General features: G+C 39.3%; 1 long non-coding RNA gene across 1 annotated transcript; it reads left to right on the forward strand.

Annotated features, from left to right (window-relative positions):
- Positions 1-3,419: 3,419 nt before the first annotated feature.
- LOC131985324 (uncharacterized) lies at positions 3,420-22,487 on the forward strand. Its single transcript, XR_009395623.1, has 3 exons — positions 3,420-3,755; positions 22,239-22,336; positions 22,475-22,487. It is a non-coding gene; the product is annotated as an uncharacterized LOC131985324 (long non-coding RNA).
- Positions 22,488-22,957: the final 470 nt, after the last annotated feature.

A 22,957-nucleotide genomic window follows, 5' to 3' on the forward strand; every position in this document is an offset into this window, starting at 1 on the left:
CCATTTAAACTCAATTTCCCTACACCTTTTCTCTCCCCTTCTTTTTCCATCCCTTTTAATTTCCTATTTTCTTCTTTCCTTTTTCCTTTCATCTTTTGTCTATTTTCCCCTTTTATCTTCTCTCATTGTCTTCTTCTTTTTTCTTCCCTTAACTCTAACCTCCTCTCCCTTTTCTTTAATTTCCTTCAGTTTTTCTCTTTCCACGTCTCTAATTTCCTCTCATTTCTATTTTTATCCCATACTCTCCTTCTTCTTATTCCCTCTTATTGATGTGTTTCTACATTTGTTCTCCCCCCTTCTTTTCCCCACTTTACTTTCCTTTGTTTCCTTTTCTCCTTCTCTTGTCCTCTTCATCTTTTCCTGTTCTTTCTCCTCCCTGCTCCTTTTCTCCATTCCTTTTCTCACCACACAACTCTTCTATATTCTTCTCCTCTCCTGTGAACATGAAATGATCAAAGTACCCATTCTGGCCATGACAGTTCAATTTTACCAGGACACACACACACACAGACACACACAGACACACACACACACACACACACACACACACACACACACACACACACACACACACACACACACACACACACACACACACACACACACACACACACACACTTACTTTCAAAGGGTGTACACGTGGTTAGTGAGCCTATATGTTTCCAGATGGCAGATTTTGTATGCTTCCACTTGAACAAGTTGGATAAGTGAAGTTTCAAATCGTCAGCGTATATGATTATTCCTATATAGAATTTTCTGATTTTGACCTTTTATAAACTCAAACTTTTAGAATTTACAGACAAAACCAAGATGAAAAACTTACTTTACAGTTAGTCCATTAATTCTCCGTCTCAGTCCCTGCTGAAGTGCTGCTGAACCAAACACTTCAACCAGTGAAGCTGTTTACAAGTAGCAGCTCTTAGGTAACAAACAAAACACATCATGTATTTTTAGTCATGAGAGCAGTTGGTATTTGTGGAAGAAATATTAACAGATAATAAGCTTGTCAAGTTTCCTCCCAACTTTTATTATTCATGATTTTGCATGGCCTTGTTGCAGTGAATTATATGATCGATCACTTTATCTTGTCACAATTTTAAAAAATGCATCATACATGTTAAAGTCAAAGAAACATAATAACGTGTGTGGGACTTAGTGCCACTCCAGAGCCTGTCAGACTGAATTAGGGTTGCAACTAACAATTATTTTCATACAAATCTGTCAATCACTTTCTCAGTTAATGTCAGAAACTTGTGAAAAATCACAATGTCACACAACCCAGGTTACTGCTAGTTTTGTCTGACTAATAGTCCAATACCAAAAAACATTAAATGTACAGCAATATAAAAAAGAAAAGCAACAACCCTAAGGCTATATCTGAGTTACAACCCTGACTCCCGAAAATATTTAATGCTGTGCAAAATGTTAAATAAAACAGAATGCATCAAATTTATAATTCAGTGTATATTTATATATATATATATATATATATATATATATATATATATATATATATATATATATATATAAAAGTTGAGTTTGAACATACTGTATTTGTACAGTTTTCAAAAAAGAAATATGCCACAGAACATTAGAATTATTACTTTCTGTTTTATTTACGTTTTAGACAATGACCCAACTGCTTTGTGAGTAAAAGTAGCAATAATGTAACAAGTAAGAGTCATGCATTCAAAATGTTTCTTACATAAAAGTATTTTTTTTATTTTAGTAAAAATACAAAAGTACCAGCATCACTTTGTTGTAACAAGAGTGAAAGTACTCATTATGCAGAATGGACCCACTTGGACTATTTTCCTTCAAATATATTATTATTATTATCATTATTATTATTATTGTTATTTATTTATTATTATTATTATTATTATTATTATTATTATTATTATTAATTATGCAACATAGGGCTTATTTGAACTACTAAATATGTGTGGGTTTTTTTCTAATCACTTTAAATTCACTATGTTTTCATGTTAAATCTTGATCTGAGTAACTAACAGAGGTGGAAAAAGTATTCAGATCCCTTACTTAAGTAAAAGTACTAATACCACAATGTGAAATTACTCCACTACAAGTAAAAGTCCTGCATTCAAAATGTACTTAAGTGAAAGTACAAAAGTATCAGCATCAAAATGTACTTAAAGTATCAAAAGTAAAAGTACTCGTTATGCAGCATGGAGCCAGTTAGTTTTTTTTATATATTCCAAATATTATATTAGATTATTATTATTGATGCATTTACGTATACAGCGTTTTAATATTCTCAAGGTAGGGCTCATATTGACTACTTAATATACTGTTATGAGGTTTATTTTAAAAAGTGTCAAATCACCTAAATTTATTGTGTTTTTTATGTTAAATCTTGACCTGAAAAGTAACTAAAGCTGTCAGCTAAATGTAGTGGAGTAAAAAGTACAATATTTGCCTCAAAATGTAGTGAAGTAGAAGTATAAAGTGACATAAAATGGAAATACTCAAGTAAAGTACAAGTACCTCAAAATTGTACTTAAGTACAGTACTTGAGTAAATGTACTTAGTAACTTTACACCACTGGTAACTAAAGCTGCCAGCTAAATGTAGTGGAGTAAAGAGTCCAATATTTGCCCCAAAATGTAGTGAAGTAGAAATATAAAGTCACATGAAATGGAAATACTCAAGTAAAGTACAAGTAACCTACAATTGTACTTAAGTACAGTATTCGAGTAAATGTACTTAGTTACATTACACCACTGATTACTACTCGACCCTGTCTCTGCATGTGGAGGCAGCCTGCAGTACTAAGAGGGGGAAAATGATGTAAGAAGAAATAGATAAATAAATGTAGGAATAAATAAATACATTTTTATAAATAAATAAATATATATGGAAATGTAAAAATGAACTAGCTAACTAAATAAATGTAGAAATAAATAATTGAATAAATAAATACAGAAACACCTAAATAAACAATAAAATACATGGCAAAATATTGATATAGAATGTTTTTATTTTATATTTATATATAGATATATATTCTAAATTTATTTCTACATTCATTGATTTTTAAATCTATTCATTTATTTCTACTTTTGCCATTTTTCGTCCCTCATACTAGTCTCCACACCTGCTGCAGGCTCATGAAAATGAACTTAATAAATCAATTAATATTTAAGAAATAATTGAAAAAAAAAAAAAAAAAAAATATATATATATATATATATATGTAGTAGAAATAAAGAAGTATGGAGAAATAAATTTAGTTCGTGTTTAGTTCGTAGCTCTCACCTGATTGGCTGATGCTCCCTGCACGCGTCCAGGTGTCCGCCTGCTGTTTGAAGCCGGTAATTAGCGACACTGCACCACCAGCTAATAACTAATAGTACTAACAGTGAAACCGCAAGTGGACTCTGGAAAACAACGAAACAGGAATACCTTTAAAGTTATTAAGTTTTTTAATAGCGTTGATAATTAGCTCGCTAACATAGCCGTGTTTTGTGAGGTTACTAACCGTAAGTTAACAGCTGTGAAAGGTGGATTTGTGGACTGTCTGAGAATAAACACTGTGGAGCCCGAGCTACACTGAAACTGGACTCAAGCCCAGGGAGAAAACGGGACTTAAAGACATGCACATCAGGAGTTTGACACTGAACCGGAGTATAAGTGGAGTCCTCTGTGATGGAAGACGTCCAGTCCTGCAGGAGATCACATGAAGTGGTTCTGATTACGTTTCCACAGTGAAAGGGGGCCTTCTTGAGCTACAGGTAGGTGAAACAAACCCAAACTGTCCTCTGCTGCCTCTGTGCCTGTCTGATGGCTGCTTCTATGCAATATTGATGTGAGTGTATTGCTTGTAATGGTTCAAATGTAGCCTAATGCAGCTCGTTTGCCTCTGTCACTGAGTGATGTTCAGACACTCAGCACTCTGGACAGGACCTGCAGGGCTCTGCAATATGTGATAGCCTGAGTAGAAGAAGTCTGGTAGTTTGCTTATTGGATTTCTTGCTTTGCTTTTTAGTGAGTCAACTTGATAAGGATTGTTGCATGCAGTCTGTTGAGTTTTGATGTAATTATATATAAATAATACACATTAAATTATTCTACTAATAGGCATATGAAGCAATGACTCAGACTTTCTCTATCAGAAGTTAAAATACAAACAGTGCACAACAGTTTGCATACACTTTAATGTTCATATCAATGTGTGAACTGATACGTTGATCTTGATCAATGCATTAATTCAGTGATTATTGATCTAACATCACTGATGCAAAGTGAAAACACCAATACATACCAAGGCATGACTTTATTTTGAAAATGCCACTTTGTTTGTTTTTTTATGAAAAATATTTAATTGTTACTCATTTAAAGGTCTGGGGAAGAAGACCTCAGGAATGAAAACAAATCATATTTTAGTTCTTTTTTTTTTTTGAGTTGATATCAATGTAACTGATGCTGTTAAAATGGGTATATGTTATCGTCTCGTATGGCCAGGCGATCTGAGAATTGTGTTGTGAAAGTCCAAATAATCAATACAGTATTTTACAGTGACGAAACTTGTGAGTTACACTCCTACTCATATCTTCATAACTGTATATATTCAACTACAGTGTGCTTTATTTTGGATTCATATTCAGACAACTTTATTGATCACTAGAAGGGCAATTTGTTTGCAGCAAATCCACTCCAAACAAACAAACAAACAAACAAACACAAAAACATGCATCTCCTCAACATCACTAATAAGACATTTATACGTCGGAAGAGACGGGTCACATTAGTCCATCTAAGAACAACAAATGTCCATAAAATTACACAAACGATACCTAAATTATCCACCTATATGGGTAAAATAGAATTATTAAACATTTTTGTTATGACTGAAATGTTATGAAGCTATTTTGCACTATTTCCTGTAGGCTACTGAACTGGCATTAAATGCATACGACGTATATTAGAGCAAAGTTTTGAGTGCCAATGTAAGTAGCCATCAAATGACTGAGTGCCGCTCAGAAAAAGTGCACTCACAAGTTGTCTACCTTTACCTAACAGCATAGCATGGATGACAGAGTTGCCATGCAACAAGCTTTCTACAAATAGTCATCCCTAATTCGACACAAGCTTGTTAGGGCCGTGTGAATCAGTAGCTGAATAGTTAATTAAATATAAGCTATTTAAAGGGCTGCAATTTGAGTAACTAATGCATTATGAGAGCATCCTGACAACCCTACAGAGGACAGAGGAGTATTTTCGTGCCGGTTGAGTTGGGCTGCTCTGGGTCAAACTCCAGAGCCGCTTTTATCTCCCCGGTCTGTCAGTTGTAAAGTTTGCACTGCAAGATCGCACTTTCTTCTATTTTATATTTCCCAGTGTCTTGCCTTTTCTGCCTGCTCATGGTCCTTTTATCATCCAAATGCAAAAACACTTGCACATCCACGTGTCGGCTCCTCACAGGTTGTTCTACCTTGTGTGTCTTGCAGGCTTTGCACACTTATTCAGTGTCCTTCCAATAGACATCTAACGCACTCTGTTGGTATTAATATGCATGACCAGCTACACTCCAGCGCTTTAAACTCAGCCAGCACGCACATTTTTTCCTAAGGAAATACAGCTTCTCCAGGTTGTTTTTCTCTCCTCATCCTCTTCCTCCTCTCAGCCTCTGCACTTGTCTCTGTTTCTCCATCTTTCTCTTACTCTGCCATCCTCGTCTTCATCCTCTGCTCCTCTGCGTCACTCTCTAGATACTGATATATGATGCAATGAAACAAAACGTGACAGTCAACTTTTTTCCCCCTTACTCTATTCCCCTCAGACCTGAATCTCCCTTCCCTCGTTTCTTCTCTCTTCTTCGCATTCTTTAATTCTCTTTCTTTACTACCTCTTTTCTTCCTCTCCTTCTCTTTTAGCTCTCTCTGTTGTCTGTCTCCCCTCCCCTTCTCCCTCTTTGCCCTTCTCCCCTCATCTCTCTTCTTCTTGCTCCTCCCTTCCCTCTCTAGAGTCCTCTTCTTTCCGTCTGTTTCATTAACAAGATTTATCTTCTCTAGTAATAACAGTACACACACACACACACACACACACACACACATACACACACAGAGGCGTGTGCATACACACACACACACCACTGTACGCCACTCACACCTCCTGGCGCTGCAGTACCACTTTTCTACCAGTCAGGGTCACTGTGGTACTATTAGGAAAAGAGCAAGGGAGGGGGGAGAAAGAATGACTGGACTGGAGGGTGTGTGTGTGTGAAGCAGGGTTATCAAATCTATGTATTTGTGTGTTTATGTGTACGTGTTTCCATGACACTGCCAGACTGCAAACTGGCATTTGGATGGCAACTTGATGCGATCAAACTAACATAATTTGAAATGAACACCATGCACGCTGAATAAATGGCTTTCTGCTGGTAACCTCTTCCTTTATTTCCAATTCATTTATGTTTGAATCCACAACACACACTCGTACTGCTTTAATGCCTTCCTGAAGGCCACAAGTCTCTGTGTGTGTGTGTTTGTGTAGATAAAAACCATCAAGGTCCCTGATATTCTCGTTACGTGCAAGTACTTTAGATTCAGAAACAACAGGCTTTATGACTGCAAATATTTGCACAGTTAGATGAGCTGGATGAGGAGTTAATGGAGGCACTTTTCAAAAGTTCAACATTTATTTGTCTTTCGGTCTGTTGGCCCACAAGACTACGATCTCCGATATCATAATCCCTCTAAAGTAATAGCCCCCCGCTGCTGACAGAGCCTGATTGATGCCGGTTTCCCCTCCATGCGGAGCTAGCTAGCTAGTTGACATTGACAGAGTGACTGACGGAGAGGTTGACAGAGTGACAAAGGCAGAGTGACTGGCGTTCATCATCGCAACGTTTCTGACTGACACAAAGACTTGGTGAGAATCAGTGCTCAATGCTTTTTTTCAAATATACTTTAACCTAAAAAAAAATTACAAGAAAATGATTTTATTATTTAACAAAGTTTGAACTGTATAAAAGCCTGTCACTTGACAAGGTTGAAACTGTAGTGTATGCACGTTTACACTTCACAAGAACCCGCTCCAAGTTCAGTTCAAACAGATTAAAATGAACTAGTTCACGCTCGTAGCTCACAATTTTGTTCGCAGCCCCAAAATATGAACTAGTTCACGCTCATATCTTCTGTTTTTTTCTTTTAATTAAGCTATTCTGAGCTGTTGTTTTTCAGTAGAACCTCCTCCTACCCATCCATCCTGAGCCCTAGTTTGGGCTTTGTACAATTTAGGGGGGAAAAAAAATCGATTTGTATTTTATTTTGACTGATATTGCAATTGCGGTATGGTTTTACAACAGAAAATACCATGAAATATATGGACATGACATCAATAACTTTTGCAGTGCTTGATATGTTGATTGTACTTATTGTGACAGGGCTATATTTTGTGACAAATTCAAATATAATCTGTTGAAAATTAATACTTAAAACGTATTACTTTAACTTATTTTTGTCAGTATTGGATTATGGACCAAACCTCCCAATTGTGAGTAAAACTTGAGTTTAAGGCTTGTTTTGACACAAAAATAATTTGGGTGTTCAGTGTATTTTCTCCTTTTTTTTACTGGGACATATTAACAAAATTCCTCACTCCTAATTTTTTTTCCCCCCAACAAACTATTTTAAGCAATTCTGAAAGCAGCATGTGCACACTTCCTCCTGAGTGCATCACGCAGTGATAGACTGACAGATGGATCCACACTGAACACTCTGTGATCACAGCAGAGTTTGGCTATTGATATGGACAACATGTACATAAATAACATGTCTGTTTTACAGTCTCACTCAGTCTGCACTCTTTATTTTAGGTTTTATATGGAAGAGATTCAATCATAGTTACTTGTTTAGACAATAGTGGTTATATACACTGTTGAACTAATTTACCGGTAAAGTATTTTGTATTCATCTGTTCTCTTCCATCCAAATAAACAGTGTAAGAATAAACTGTGTGAGGTGGAGATAGCTGGCTGTCTTTTATTTTATGGCTTGGTTAACTGTTAATCCCACACATGGAAATTATCAGGGCAACTTCTATACAGCATTAATGATTCAAACGTTTAGAAGTATTTAGACTATAAATATGCGAATAGTGATGAGTGAGGCTGGATATTGTTTGAAAATCTTCAATATTGGTGCTAATATGATACTCATACGTTACTCATAAGTTTAGGTTGCAAAACAATCCTTTTTTCATACCTTTGTTTGAGCAAAGCATTGTGAGATTTACTTTTCAAACATAATCCACTACAGATCACTAAATACTCAAATCAAGCAATGTATTCTAAATACTTTGGATTACTTTTGGAATACTTTATAATTGTCCTGCTGAGCTTATTTGTCTGGGTCGTACACAACCCTTATTCCAAAAAACCTGGGACTTTGTGTAAAGACTAAATAAAAAATAAATAAGAGGAAACAGTATAATTTATGTTTAAACTGATGAACTTTTGTTTTTGTAAATACACACTCTGATCTGATTTTGATGCATTTTATTTTTATTTACGCTTTACATAGCGTCGGCACATCTTTTTGGGGATTAGGGTTGTATTTCCATGCCAAAAACGCATTAATGACAGTGTCCTGGCTGTGTATCTCTTCTGCCATTATTGCATGTTTGCACATTTAAAAAAATCTGCTTATAGGAAATGCATGCCCAAAATTTAATGGGTTCTTCTTCCTTGGTCCATACTATATGCCTCCACTAAGTGTCATGGAAATCGGGCCAGCAGTTTTCAATAATTCTGCTGTGAATGGACAAACTGAACTGAAAACATAACAGAAGTTCCTCCATGTAATCTATTTTTATAGACAGTAACTGTATCAGAATACCACAAATTTGAATATAGTTAATCATATTTTGATATTTTAAATATGTTAGCCACTGACTTGTATTCCTCATCCCTGTTTGGGAATATCAACATATTTTTACCCATTTTTCCATTTAAATCAACAATACATTTCAGTTTATAAAGAACTTAATGGTATAAAATAAAGAAGTTAAAAAAGTTTGTTTATTAAGATCACAAGATGTTGAGGTCTGCCCAGGTCTGCCTAGGTCTCAAAAAGTATTGAGATTCAGTACCCAGCCATAATGCTGACTGACCAGCACTGCACACATGCATGCAGACACACACACACACACACACACACACACACACACACGGACAGGTTGATGAGATGACCGAGCGAGCGAGACACACAGAGCGAGACAGTCACACACATTCATATTGGCACGGTGCAAAAGCAGAGATAATGACAAGCTCTAAAGAGGCGTGTAAATGTTATTTGAGTTTGCTTCGTGTGCGTTCTTATTTTTATGTGTTTGCCCATATATGTGTGTTTGTGTTTTTGTGTGTTTCTTAAGTGTTTGTGATTGTGTGTTTGTGAGTGTGCAATGATGTGTGTCGTGTACTCAAGCCAGGAGTGTATTGTTGTCACCCCAGGCCCTCTAACATCATTTATACGGTTTCCACACTAACGCACACACACACACACACACACACACACACACACATATACGCACACACAAGCATAGCAGATGTCTACCTTGTCGAGAGAGCAAAGCAAGAAGTGTGTCTCTGTGGATCTGTCCGCATGTTTGTGTGTGTGCTGTGTGTGCTGTGTGTGCGTGTCGCTGTGCACAAGCACAGGTGTGTGTCGGTTGATAAAGTTTATCAGCTCAGGGCACGTTGCTGTCGGCAACCAGTGTTGTGAAGGGAAAAGGCCATGCAGACAAAGTGTGTTTATGTGTGTGTGTGTGTCTGTCTGTGTGTGTGTGTGTCTGTGTCTTTGGGGAGGAGGATGGCAAACATAAGCACTGCTGATGACCCTCTCCTCATCTCAGAAAGACACACACACACACACACACACACACACACACACAGCAGAAGATTTAAATCCATTTTGAAGAGGAAAAGCTATCAGCATATTTATAAGTTGATATTTCAAAAACACCAATGACTGCAGCGCCCGAAACATTACTTTTTTTGTAAGTGAAGGCACTGAAATAGATCTTCATGAAGAGGCTGAGTCGAGCAACTTACACATGCAACACATGCACACACACAACAAGAGGATACACGCTGCTTCTAGATTTCCCATCTCAGCCACATCTCCAGATTGTCAGCAAACCAAATCTAAACATCTTGTTTTGTAACTATGTGACTGACACTTGACGGCCTGTCCTGTAACAAGTTTACTCAGATCGTCCACTGCTGACAGTCAACTGACAGTTAGTTTTAACCTTTTAACCCTCACCTCAGCCCAAAGTAACCACAATCAAAATATACAGACTAACTCTGAAATAACTAGAAACTCAATAATTTTTTACTGTGACGTTATGCAGAGTGCTGCAGGAGTGAGTCTTAAAACCTGAAATGTGTTAGCTTCTGATTCCCTTGTCTCAAAGTCATTGGGTTTTGTGAACAGGCTTTTCATTTAAAGGTCGGTGAAATACACACACTTAAGTCATTTTCTTGTTTTGTTCTACAACAAAAACTACATGCATGACTCATGGAATTTGAAGCTTTTATGCCTCTTAAAAAAGGTGGTTTCTCTGAAGTGGCTAAATAAGACTACAGAGGTTGTCAGAGATATTAAACATTTTCACACCAAAGACAGAGAATGATGGAAGCTTAATGGCCGTGACATTGAAGTCATGTGAGAAAGCTAGCTTTTAAATTGTGACAATTGCACTTCTGCTTCAAAAATCATGAAGGTCATTTGTAAAGACTGAACAAAGCATGAAAATTACATGAACTATTTTCTAACATGACCCGCCAGATGGTTTGTTACACAGTATCATCTGAGAAGCTATCATTGGAAACTGTAGGCAAAAAATAACCTTCGACACTTAAAAATATTTGGCAGGTGAACCATCTGTCTGTCACTAGTTCAACAAATTTCTATATGCCTTTTGAAGATTTCCGTGAGTAAAGTTCGAAGAAAACATTAAAATTCGCTAAAACTTTAGAAAAGGCGCAAAACAGTTTTTTACGCTTGCTTGAGGTAGTTTTTGTCTTTTTTCGAAAAATTATGTAAAAGTTCTGATGTAGTGAACAATAAACTTGCATTACTGATCAAAACGCAGCTAGTGTCACTGTCTGCCTGTAGCTCCTCATACAACACTGATTGGTTTTGCAGATGCAGGCAGATTACTTGAAGCCTGAGAAGATTCATTTTCATGATCCCAAGATTCTTGCATGATCTTGTGATATTGCAAGAATCCAGTTGCCATGCAAAGTATCTTTCTGCAATGGTCCAAAATGCAATAGAAAAATCCCACTGAGATTTTTCTCGATTTTTTTTCTGAGAACCAGGATGCACGATGCTAATTTCCGGTTTGACCTACCAAAACACTTAATCCCTGCAGCACTCTAACACTCTTTAGTTCCATGTCAGTAAGGTTCATATCACATTTGGCATATGTAAATAAAGTGTGACCCCAACATTTGACTTGTTACTTTGGCTTCAGTAGCCTGATGGGCAGGGAAATCCACAGGGACTAAAACATTTGCACTTGCTTGTAAAATTTTGGAGAATGTGAGTGACCAACACTCTTTGCACTCTGAACTGCCACTGAAGTGCTCTGGGCCAGGTACTTGACCTTCAAGTGGTCCAGTAGCTTAGCGGCTGAAATAGCATGGCTCTACTGGGCAGCTCCTTGCTGAGAGTCACAGTAAACCCTCTAAAACGGCTCACTCACTGAGAAAAAGGAGTGTATTTTTTTTTAGCTTTGTTTGTATAGATAAACTGCATTTTTTAACCAGTTTAGTAAAATATTCATACCATTTGCACAATCCAACCATTACAGTCCGTCACAAAAGTGGTATGTCTATGCAGAACTGAAAGTCAAAGCAGTCATCTCAACCTTTTAAAATAATGCTTGATTTATTGTAGTGGCTTTGTTGTGCAAGTGGACAAAAGCAGTATCTTCTTCAAAATGCATCCAGGTAAAAGTCCTCTCCCAGCCTCACAGGTGATGTTTTTGATGTTTTTTTCCAACACAGTTCAGGTGGTTTTCAAAACATCAACAATGGGCTGGAAGGAGCTTGGAGGGATTTGGGGGAATATGTGGCGCTTTAACAGAAGCTCAACCACAACGGTAGTCACTTCTCTACTTGTTGTGCCTGGTTAACCCAGCCTTCTCTCTGTCACTCTGTATATCAACCATCTTCTTTCTTCATTATCTGTCTACCTAACCTTCTACACATCCATAAAAAAGAACAGACATTCTGTGCTTAGCTTCTTAAATGTGAAGATCTGTGTGTGTGTGTGTGTGTGTGTGTGTGTGTGTGTGTGTGTGTGTGTGTGTGTATTAGGGCCGGGACTTTAAGGCGTTAATTAAGATTAATTAATTACACAAAAATTAACGTGTTAAAAAAATTGACGCATTTTAATCACACTTATCTTACCGCGGAACGTTTCTCACTGGATGAGTTTCAGGCGGACCGATTATACTGGAGCACCAACTAGCGTTCATGAGTTCAGACAACAACAAACCACAGTGAACATGAAGGAAGAAGCTGACGAGAGCGCTTTGGTTGGCCCTGTGGATGGGAAATTTTGTTACAAAAAACGAACGGATGGAAGCGTCGATAAGAGCATAGTTGTGTGCAAGCTATGACCCTAAAACAAAAGTGTTATAGTTTACAGAAGGTCTACCTACCTATAGGCTACCTGAATTTCTAAAATGTACTATATTTCTAAATATGCTATTGCTACACTTTATGGCAAAAATTGCACTGGTCTGTTGGACTTGAACAGAAATAAACAATATTTTTGTTGCTTAAGCTTATGTATTCAGTCATTATTCAATGCTATACTAAAAATCCATGTGAAAAAAATTACTTCTCACTGTTCTCAAATATTTATATGCGATTAAATTAGATTAATTAATTACAAAGCCTCTAATGAATTCGATTTTTTTTTTTAATCGAGTCCCGGCCCTAATATATATATATATATATATCTTTGGTAAATGGTAAAAACACATTCATCACCTCCTATACCCCAGTTTCTTTCAAAACAACATTTTTGTCAAACAGTCGATTATTTGGGGTCAACCTATTGGGGTCAAAACTGTAAGTCGATTTATTTGTTTATTTCGGTTATTTTGACAAAAAGCAATCTAAAGAATCAATAATAACTCATTTAAGTCCTCCCTCCTTTAGTTAAGCTCTTTTCATACCTCTCCAATCTCACCTTCCTTCTTCAAGCACCATCTGGGGCTCCGAGTGGGCTCCATTGACTCGATGTCTGACAGTCGAATCCCTTGAGTCTCTTCATAAAGAGTCTCTTCAATAGTACATGAGAGCACCATTACTTTTGACATAATATGTAGAGCACAAAAGGATATGTATGGAAGTCCCAAGAGGATATATTAAAGGTAAAGGAGTGACAATATGTTAATACAATATTTACATAAACCTCAATGATTCCTTCGGTGTTATGCAAGCATGTTATGGATGCTGAATATCTAGTAGAGAAGAGATTCTTCAGTTAGGTAGCTGACAGGGAAGTGTCACGTGTCTGAGCGTCCTTAAACGCACCATGAAGGACAGCTGATAAACAGTATCTGCTCTCAGCTGCAGTTTCATTTAACAATAATGTAAGTTTGATAAAAAAAAAACAATCAGGCTGATTAAATGTCGCTGTGATTGATCACCCATCTTAAGCAGGTTTAATGTATCTTCAGATTCAGCTGCATGGCAGAGAACATGAATGTTTTGTCTTTTTAGTTAGTCAGAGAGAGATCACCAGTAAAAATGAAGCAGATACACTGTCCTGAGTTAGTTGAGGTTTGAATGTGGCTAATAATGTTCATGTTGTCATAATAATCATGTTGTGATCCAGTCTGTGTGTCTTCACTGTCTAACACAGTGGACGTAACTTTTAAAATAGTTCCCAAAATTGAATACAAACACTAGATGGCACTGTTGCCATATCTGACCTCACACATGCAGACACACATACACACACAAACAAGTACAGATTGGCAAACACAACGCTACCTAAGGCTCAAGAGATGGAGAGGCGCTTTCTGTCTGTCTCTCTGTCTTCCTCCCTCTCTGTCTCCGTTTCTCTCTCTTTGACACACATACATACACTCTCTTTCTCTGCCGGCTGTTTTCTCTCTCCCTCTTCCACACACACTTACATTAACTCTGTCTATTCATCCACTGTAATGTATCGTTATTACAAAAACAGACACCCCATAATACTAAAACCCATTGTTACAGCAGCCAAATGATGGAAAATCAGAAAGATTTACAGTAGGCATGCAGTATTGTGTGACTCATGAAATTACAAAACGGTGTAGCATGTAATCATAAGCTGCAGCAGCAGAGACAGACGGGCTGCAGAACCCTGCCTCACATTCATTCTCACACTTGCATGTTACTGCAGTCGCCTACTGTCAGCTGGAATAGTTTTTTTGGAGAAGTGCTTTGCTGAAGAGCACTTCAGGAGAGTGGATTACCTCTCAGTCACCACTCCCACAGATTATTCCGCCTGTGGGGATTTAAAGTGTCGTCTGCCTGGTCACCAAATCACTTCTCTTCTTTTCGAGGAGGCCGCCACCCCAAAAAGATCAAATATGAACAGTTTTTGTCGCCATCTTCTCTGTCACAGAATGCACTTCATCCAATCTCAGCGAAGTGAGATGAGAGTTTGAAGCACGACCCCCAAAATTCAGTTAACAGAAAGAACACTCATCTCTACCTGGTTATCAAAACCGTCACACACAGAGGGAACACACACGTACAGACAGACAGCAATGACAGCAAAAATGACAGCAATGACAGTTTGTTTAAACACTTAACGTGACCTATCTTTGTGCTCCACTGTCAAGTGACCTCTTGGAGTCGCGCTGCTTATGACTGTCCACTCTCAGAAGGAAAGGCAAGCAGTGTGACGTAGTTGCAGCATCTTAAAACATCACAAAGAGGCTGAAAGGGTGGCTGGTTGTGAATGGAAAGTGTCGTGTTTTGACACTGAAGACTGTGACTTGCATTTTGTCTCTTTCCAACAGCTAATATGTGGTGACAAATAACAATCATATGGGGAGTTTCAGAAGACAGTGACAAGAATAGCTCAGCAAAATGATGATGCATATCATCAACATTATGAAAAAATGTCTATTGCATATGTTTTCCTGTATTGTTTCTACTGCAATGTTGAAAAAACAGCAGTGCATGTGCAAAATGAATAGGGACAACCAACTCATTACAGTGTCTTTTGGTCATTTTTACATTTTAAGTGACCAAAATGTTTTGTTAATTTTGAAGTGAAAACACACAGTGCACTGTGGTAGTGACCTGTCAATCATAGGGTAGCTATGCCCTAAAGCATACCGTTCTTTATCTCCTATTTTACTCTTAATGGTACTATAATTTACAAAATGAACATCATGCCATATTGAAGAAATCTTGAAAATAACAATTAAGGCCATAAACTCATTATGATAATGTTTATTGAAGTAATAAATCAAGTGAGAAGTAGGCTAATTTCCCTTGCATACAAATTAACTTCTTTTTGCAACCAGTGGAGTTGCCCCCTGCTGGCTATTAGAAAGAATGCATGTTAAGGCACTTCACTCTGGCCTCACTGGTCAGGCCCAGGGGTTGCAGCATTATAACCTTCATGAAAGTTGGGTAATTTCAGGGCTGTTGTATCAAATTAAATTAGATTTAGCTAAGTCTATCTTTTAAACGGGCACCTGGGTGGATCTGGGGAGGACAACCCAATGACAGTGAATTTTAAGTTAGTAAAACGTTTAATCAGGATTTGCAGACAGGTCACCATTCATCATGAAAATTTCAAGTTTGACCTCTGTACATCATCAGTGAGCCGGTAAGGAGTGCCAGGCACACACCTCTGCGACACAACAGCAAAACAAATTTTCTCTTTTGTGGAGCTGACAGTTAAAACACTAAGATGCTTGCCAAGAAAGTTAATATTGCACCGGGTCAATAAAGGTAAACGAGTAAATCACAAACTTATGAAACGCACCCAACCAAACTTTTCCAGGCATGAGGGCGTTTAAGTGAAGTGAGGACAGTCTGACTGACAGCTTGCGATGGAGGACATAAAATAGCTGCGAAGTTTGGCCACAGACACTGGGCTGTGACAGTTCAGCCATCACATCTTATTTAACAAAGGTGGCTGGTTGACTCCTCGCAGCGACAGTAGCCAATACTGCTGCTGCTGCTGACGGTGCTCCCTCAGGAAGTATACCTAACTGCCATACATCCTGTCCAACCACAATCCTGTTTAAAGGACAAGTATTAAAACCAGCTGGCTCTAAATGAAATGTTTTGAGAGATATGACTTGGCTCAAGTTGCATCTGTTCTATGCTATGTGAGTACACAGCGGGAACGGTACAAGTACATACAAGTGCTGCACCTAAGCACATTTTTGAGGTACTTGTGCTTTACTTAAGTAACAAAGTTTTATGCTTCTTTATACTCCTACTTCACCACATTTCAGAGAGATATATTTTATCTTTAACTCCACTGCATCTATTTTACAGCTTCATTTACTAATTACTTTTGCAGATAAAAGCCTCCATCAGACAAAGCATGGTTTGTTTTTATATTTACCAAGCAACCATTGAATCATCGGTCCGCAGCCAAACCGTTGTTCTGCTGGGAAGTAAACTCACAGATCTGTTCCTGTTTAATTTTTAGACAGCATAAAAAATGGACAGGTTTGAGAGCACTTGCTCTGGCTCTCATTGAGGGGTTAGAGGCTGTTCTTAAATAGAACATTGGACACAAGGAAACTGAGATCTGTGTGAGCATATGAGATCCTCCGAAGGACAGAAGTCAAGGAGAGTAACCACAAGCTGGTTCAGGAGCTTAGCCTGGGTTCGAGGCTTATTGTAGGATGAGTCTGGGACAGTGTTGCCTCTTTATTCATCCAATTGTTCATGGTGCTCCTGCAAAAACACGAGGTGCATAGAGCGGAACAAGGCGAGGTGGTCAGCAACATAAAGGCTTCACTCTAAAACACGCTCTGTCTGATTGGGCCCTATGTGTTGCACAATTACATGTTAAACCACTGGGGTTTGGCATGGTGGTAAGCCACACACGTCTGGAAACAAATCGTCTTGTGATCAGTGCAGTTGGTAGATAATGGCCTGAAATAACTAATTAAATACAGTACAATTGCTGTGTAAAATTGTCTGTTTTCTCTTTTCCCCTAATGGTTCATGTTAAATGTATCAATTATATATGATACTAACAATTATTATAAACTTTGGCATTATTTGAGACATTGTGACCCCCACTGCGATAAACCAAACCCTGAATTTGAAATAGCTCCACCTGAACCAGGTTTCAACATTTAACAATCAATATTATTGGTCGATATAAGCCTCAAAGGCATATCAGTATCTATCTATATCGGCTTATAGATTTTATTCAATATGTGGTGATTTTTTTTTACAGAACATATGATGCAGAAAAAGATGATTGGGGAGATTTAAGGTGCCATCTAGCTATTTAAAAATATGTATTTATTCTTTTTTATATACTGAACACACAGTACTGATGCTTATTCAGCTACTTATTACTTACTTTCTTATCATTTCTGGAATTGGTTGGCAGTGTAATAGATTGCATGTAAAATAATCTTAATGTTCAACAATGAAGTAATTTGTTTAAGAAAGCAGCCTTCTGAGTACTTCTACATTTAAAATAGGTGCAAAGTGGTGCACAATCCACATAGAAAAGGTCTGTTTTTATTCCAGCTAAAATAATTCAGCATATAGGGCACCATATCAATCAATTTTGCCCTCTAAAACTGATTTTGGTATTGGACTTGAAAATCACTCAGGCTCCAGTAATAAAAACTGATTTGGGCCTTTATGTTTCCAGTGCATACTTTTATTTTGATTTGTCGAATAAATAGTGGCAATTATCCTATATGTGTATGCTGTGTATTGTTTAATTTACTGAAGCAGAAGATCTTAAACCTGTCGAAAACTCAATAAACTTTCTTCTTCAGTTTTCAATATGTCAACAATAACAGTTACAGAACCTGCTGTTTGGCCATCTGCAGTAGTGCAAGTCAGGGATTCTTCGGCTTTTCAAGCTGAGATCCAAATCAGTAGTCTCTCCTCCTTCTCCTCTTCAGTTGCCAGACTACTTTTCCACCTTGTACCGTAGCCCAGCGCAGAACCTCACTAACTATACAGCCAAGGCCTAAAAACAGAACATTTGTCATGCTCTCTGTATTAAATCTGTTTCAATGTCAGCTCCTCCACAGAGATCAAACAGTTAACCTGGAGATTAAATGACCTTGAATTATAGAAAAAAAATAAAAGGTGTGCTACTGCCTACAGAGCTCCTAGAGGAGTCAAACTAGGCTGGTTGCCAGTATTTAACATTTCATCACCATGGGAAAACCCATGTTAAATTAAAATAAACACTCAGCTACTGTATTTCAGCTCATTCACAAAATAACATGGACGATTCAGAAGATTTCTGGGTTGCCTAATACTACTGAAGCACTGCTGAGCAAAGACATTTCATCTCTCATAATGGGCACTAACCTGCTGCAGAGATGTAGCATGCTCCATTTACACATACACATTCAGATAAAGATGAAATACTATCTATTTCCATGTGGCTAAAGGTCTCTCCCTCGGAGGGAAGTGTTGCAGAAAGGTGGGAAGCAGATGGTTTAGAAATGGAGAGTGGCAAAAGGGAGTAAGACAGTGTGTGTTTCAGCGTGTCAACACATAGATATTTCCTCTGCAGCACTCTGTCTCTCTTCATATCTCACCCAAGTGTCAGGGGAGTGGGCGGCAGGGCCTGTCTGCAGAGACCACACACGTTTAGCCTTCAGAAAACTAGCCCTGGCAGTGACGGTTGGTAACACATACTGCAGTTACGTACAAAATGTGCCGTGTGAAGTCCTGCAAATTCATATTAAACAGCAACAACGCTTGCATGCTTTTTAGTAGAGTGAGGCAGTATTGTGTAGTTTTAGAGTTACAGACAGAGAAGAGGCAGCACTGTGTCCATAAATGCTTCTCAGCCATGCTAGTGGCCTGGCTCTGGGGATGGAAGTGTCAGTGGGATGGTTCACCGCTTTGGTCTAGACTGAAATATTTCAACAAACACTGAATGAATAGCCATGACATTTTGCATAGACATTCATGGTGCACAGAGGGAAAAGCCCACTGGCTGTCTCTCAAGCATCACTGTGAGGTTTTGTGTGAAATATCTCAATAACTATTGTATGCATTGCCATGAAATATGTATTGTAATGCATTTGGTGATTGCTTAACTTTAAATCTTGCAACATTCATTCATTCATTATCCTTTCCAGACTTAGGTTGCATGTTGTTGGAGTTGATCCCAGCTGATATTGTGCAAGAGGCAGGGTACAACCTGAACAGGTCTCCAGACTATCACAGGGCTGACATAGAAACAGACAAACCAATCATGCTCTCATTCACTCCTACGGGCAATTTAGAGTCACCCATTTAAGTTAAGCTGCATGTCTTTGGACTGTGGGAGGAAGCCAGAGGACCTGGAGAGAACCCACACTGATATGAGGAAAAAATTGCAAACTCCACCATCCCCTCTTGCTGTGAGGCAAAAGTGCTCTTGCAACATTATCATCTGAACTTTGTAAGTCGACAGATACTTTAGCTGTATCTCAATTTGGATACTTCTGTTACACTTCCATGTACCTACTTGTGTAATGCATGTATTGCTTCAAATTGTGCACAAACATATTTGAACCTCAGGAGATCAGCCAGTGGTAGTCAGCATCATCCCAGCATGTCAGCAGTTATGCATTCAAATTGATTTTAACCCAACATTAACCCAATAATGATTTATATCTGACTACAGTATAGTGGTTCTTGGTGAAAAAAACATATATATAAATAAAACGTATAAATTGAATTTGTAGAGTTTGTTGTTTGCAGTTTAAATCACAAGTGCTGCAGCTTCCTCACCTGCCATTTTAATGTCCTAGCCCACCAGCTCCGGATCCAGTTAGAGACTCCCCTATTCCAGATCCAGATTCATTCTCTGGTGAACTTGATAAATGCTGTGGTTTTTTGCTTCAAAGCAGTTTGGTCTTCAAACAAAGGCCTCTTGCTTTTTCTATGGACTCAGCAAAAGTGAATTATGTGATTGGACTGCTTCGAGGCAGGGCGCTGGCATGGGCTGAGGCTATGAATTCAACGGTCCCCCTGAGTTCCCAAACCTACCGGGAATGAGGGTCTGTTTTTGACCACCCCAGCTATGCAGGCAACGCTTCCAGTCGTCTATTAGGACTAAATCAGGGGTAAGGTTGGTCATTACATCTTCAATTGTCCAGTACGCCCAAAAGACAGGGCTCATTAGTGACGATGGGGGTGCTGATGAGCCAGAACCATGAACCTGAACAACGTCCCCCAACAAAACCCAGCTACAAGTGTAAGCATCGTTGTGTTTGGATTGTGGTGTGCTCCCTCTGCTCGCTCTCATTGATTCAGGGGCCGAGGATAACCTTTTGGATTGGGAGGTGGCAGTGCAAGATTGACTCCCGCTGTTGGAACTCAAAGTGCCCATGTCGGCTTATGCCTTGGATGGCCGCCTGCTGGCTAAGACAGCCCCAGTGACCCTGTGACTTTCTGGTAACTACCATGAGACCATTAGCTTCTGTGTGGTCTCAGCACCTTGCACTCTACTAATTTTGGGTTTTCCCTGGTTACAGTTGCATAATCCACACATTGACTGGGCATTAGGAAAGATTTTTGGTTGGAGTGCCCACTGCCATGCTGTTAGTCTCCAGTCTGCCTTCTCCCCTGCAGGTGTTGCTAGAGACTCCTCCCATGTCTCCCCTGATCTGTCTAATGTACCAACTGTATATCATGACCTCAGTGAGGCCTTCAGTAAAGAGAAGGCCCTGTCTCTGCCTCCACATCGTCCCTATTTTGGTTCAGCCTGACCCTAGTAATCAGTTCATCGTTGAAGTCGATGCTTCTGGCACTGGGGTTGGGGCAATATTATTGCAGCGCTTCGGTCCAGACAAACGGTTGCATCCCTGTGCTTCCTTCTCCCGGCGTCTCTCTCCTCCTGAGCAAAATTAGGATGTTGGAAATGGAGAACTGCTAGCTGTCAAACTGGCATTAGAGGAGTGGAGACATTGGTTGGAGGGGGCCGAGCTACCGTTTGTGGTGTGGACTGATCATAAAAACCTGGCGTGCATTCAGTCAGCAAAGAGACTCAACTCAAGACAAGCTCGCTGGGTTTTGTTTTTTGGTCGATTCAATTTCTCCATAACCTATCGCCCCGGCTCTAGGATGCTCTGTCCTGCCAATACTCTGCTGAGGATACCAGATCCCCTCCTGACACCATCCTCCCTGCCGATCAGGTGGTTGCGGCACTTACCTGGGACATTGAGAAGACTGTCAGGGAGGCCCAACATTTATGTTTGTTCCCCAGTCAGTGCCTTTCCCAGTTGCTGCAGTGGGCACACACCTATTTCGCCTGCCATCCAAGTGCCGGCCTTCTCCAGCCCCTCTCCATTCCTGGACGGCCCTGGTCCCATGTGGCATTGGATTTTGTCACAGGACTTCCACCTTCTAAAGGTAACACAGTTATTCTCAAGATTGTTGATAGCTTTTCTAAAGCAGCACATTTTGTTGCTCTCCCTAAGTTGCCCACTGCCTTTGAAACTGATGAACTATTGATTAATCATGTTATTCGTCTCCACGGAATTCCCATGGACATCGTCTCAGACATCGTCTCCACAGTTTATTTCACAAGTGTGGAGAGGGTTTGTAAGGCCCTGGGGACGTCAGTGAGTCTCACTTCGGGCTTTCACCCCCAGTCCAATGGGCAGTGTGAGCGGGCCAATCAAGTTTTGGAGGACGTTGTGTGTCAGCGACAAACCCCACCACCTGGAGCTCCCACCTCCCTGTGGTTGAGTACTCTCACAACTCTCTCACCTGTTCAGCTACTGGTTTCTCAGCCTTTGAAGTGTCACTTGGCTATCAGCCCCCATTGTTCCCTTTAGAGGAGGTGGAGCTGGCAGTCCCATCTGTCAAGGAACATATTCTCCATTGCAAGGAGGTGTGGAAACAGACCCGGGCATCCCTCGAACAGTCACAAGCTAGCGCTCAGTGTTAGGATTTGCTCTGCTTGCGTTGTGTTCCTGCTGCTCTCTGTTTTCAGTTGTGTGTTCCCTCCCTGCAGGTCCCTGGCTGGGCGGGGCTGACCTACTTCTAGTTTCTGCTGCCACCTCAACTCACCTGCAGCTCATTCAGCAATCAGCATTTAAGAGCAATTAAGAGGTCTGCTCACACAGCCACTCCTCGCCAGTTCGTTGTTGATTCCCCCGTGGTAACACCTTGGCTTCTGAAAACTAGTTAGATTTTTGTCCACTCTTGTGTGATTTTTGCTTGCCTCATTTTTGCTCCTTTTGTTTCCAGTTTGCTGTTGCCTAATGCCTCGTCCAGTCTCGCCCAACCTACCCAGCCTTGCACCCCAGCTCCACACCTGCCTCTCAACCTCTTCCATTAAAGAACTTAAACTGCTATCGGCCTCCAGTGTCTGCATTGTGGGTCCAGCTTCATGCTCTAGCCTTAACATGTCCAGCATTCAACACTCAACGTTTTAACAGATGTGACTGCTCCATCCGAGTTCTCATAGTGCACTGCATTTTGTCATACTTGTCAGTGTGAATGCCATTATGCATTAAAAATAACAAGTGAATTAGGGGTGCATCGATTGCAATTTTCTAGCCAATCACCGACCACCAATTTTTAAGTTCCTGAGTTTTTGGTTTCGTTATAGTACAACATACATACAACTAGGGATGGGCATTGATTTTCAAATATATTCGAATAGTCATTAAATCATAAAAAATCAAATAATTCATCATATCTGGAAGGAAAAAAAGTTGTATTACTGGT

The sequence above is a fragment of the Centropristis striata genome, chromosome 14, assembly GCF_030273125.1.
Source record: "Centropristis striata isolate RG_2023a ecotype Rhode Island chromosome 14, C.striata_1.0, whole genome shotgun sequence".
NCBI lineage: Eukaryota > Metazoa > Chordata > Actinopteri > Perciformes > Serranidae > Centropristis > Centropristis striata.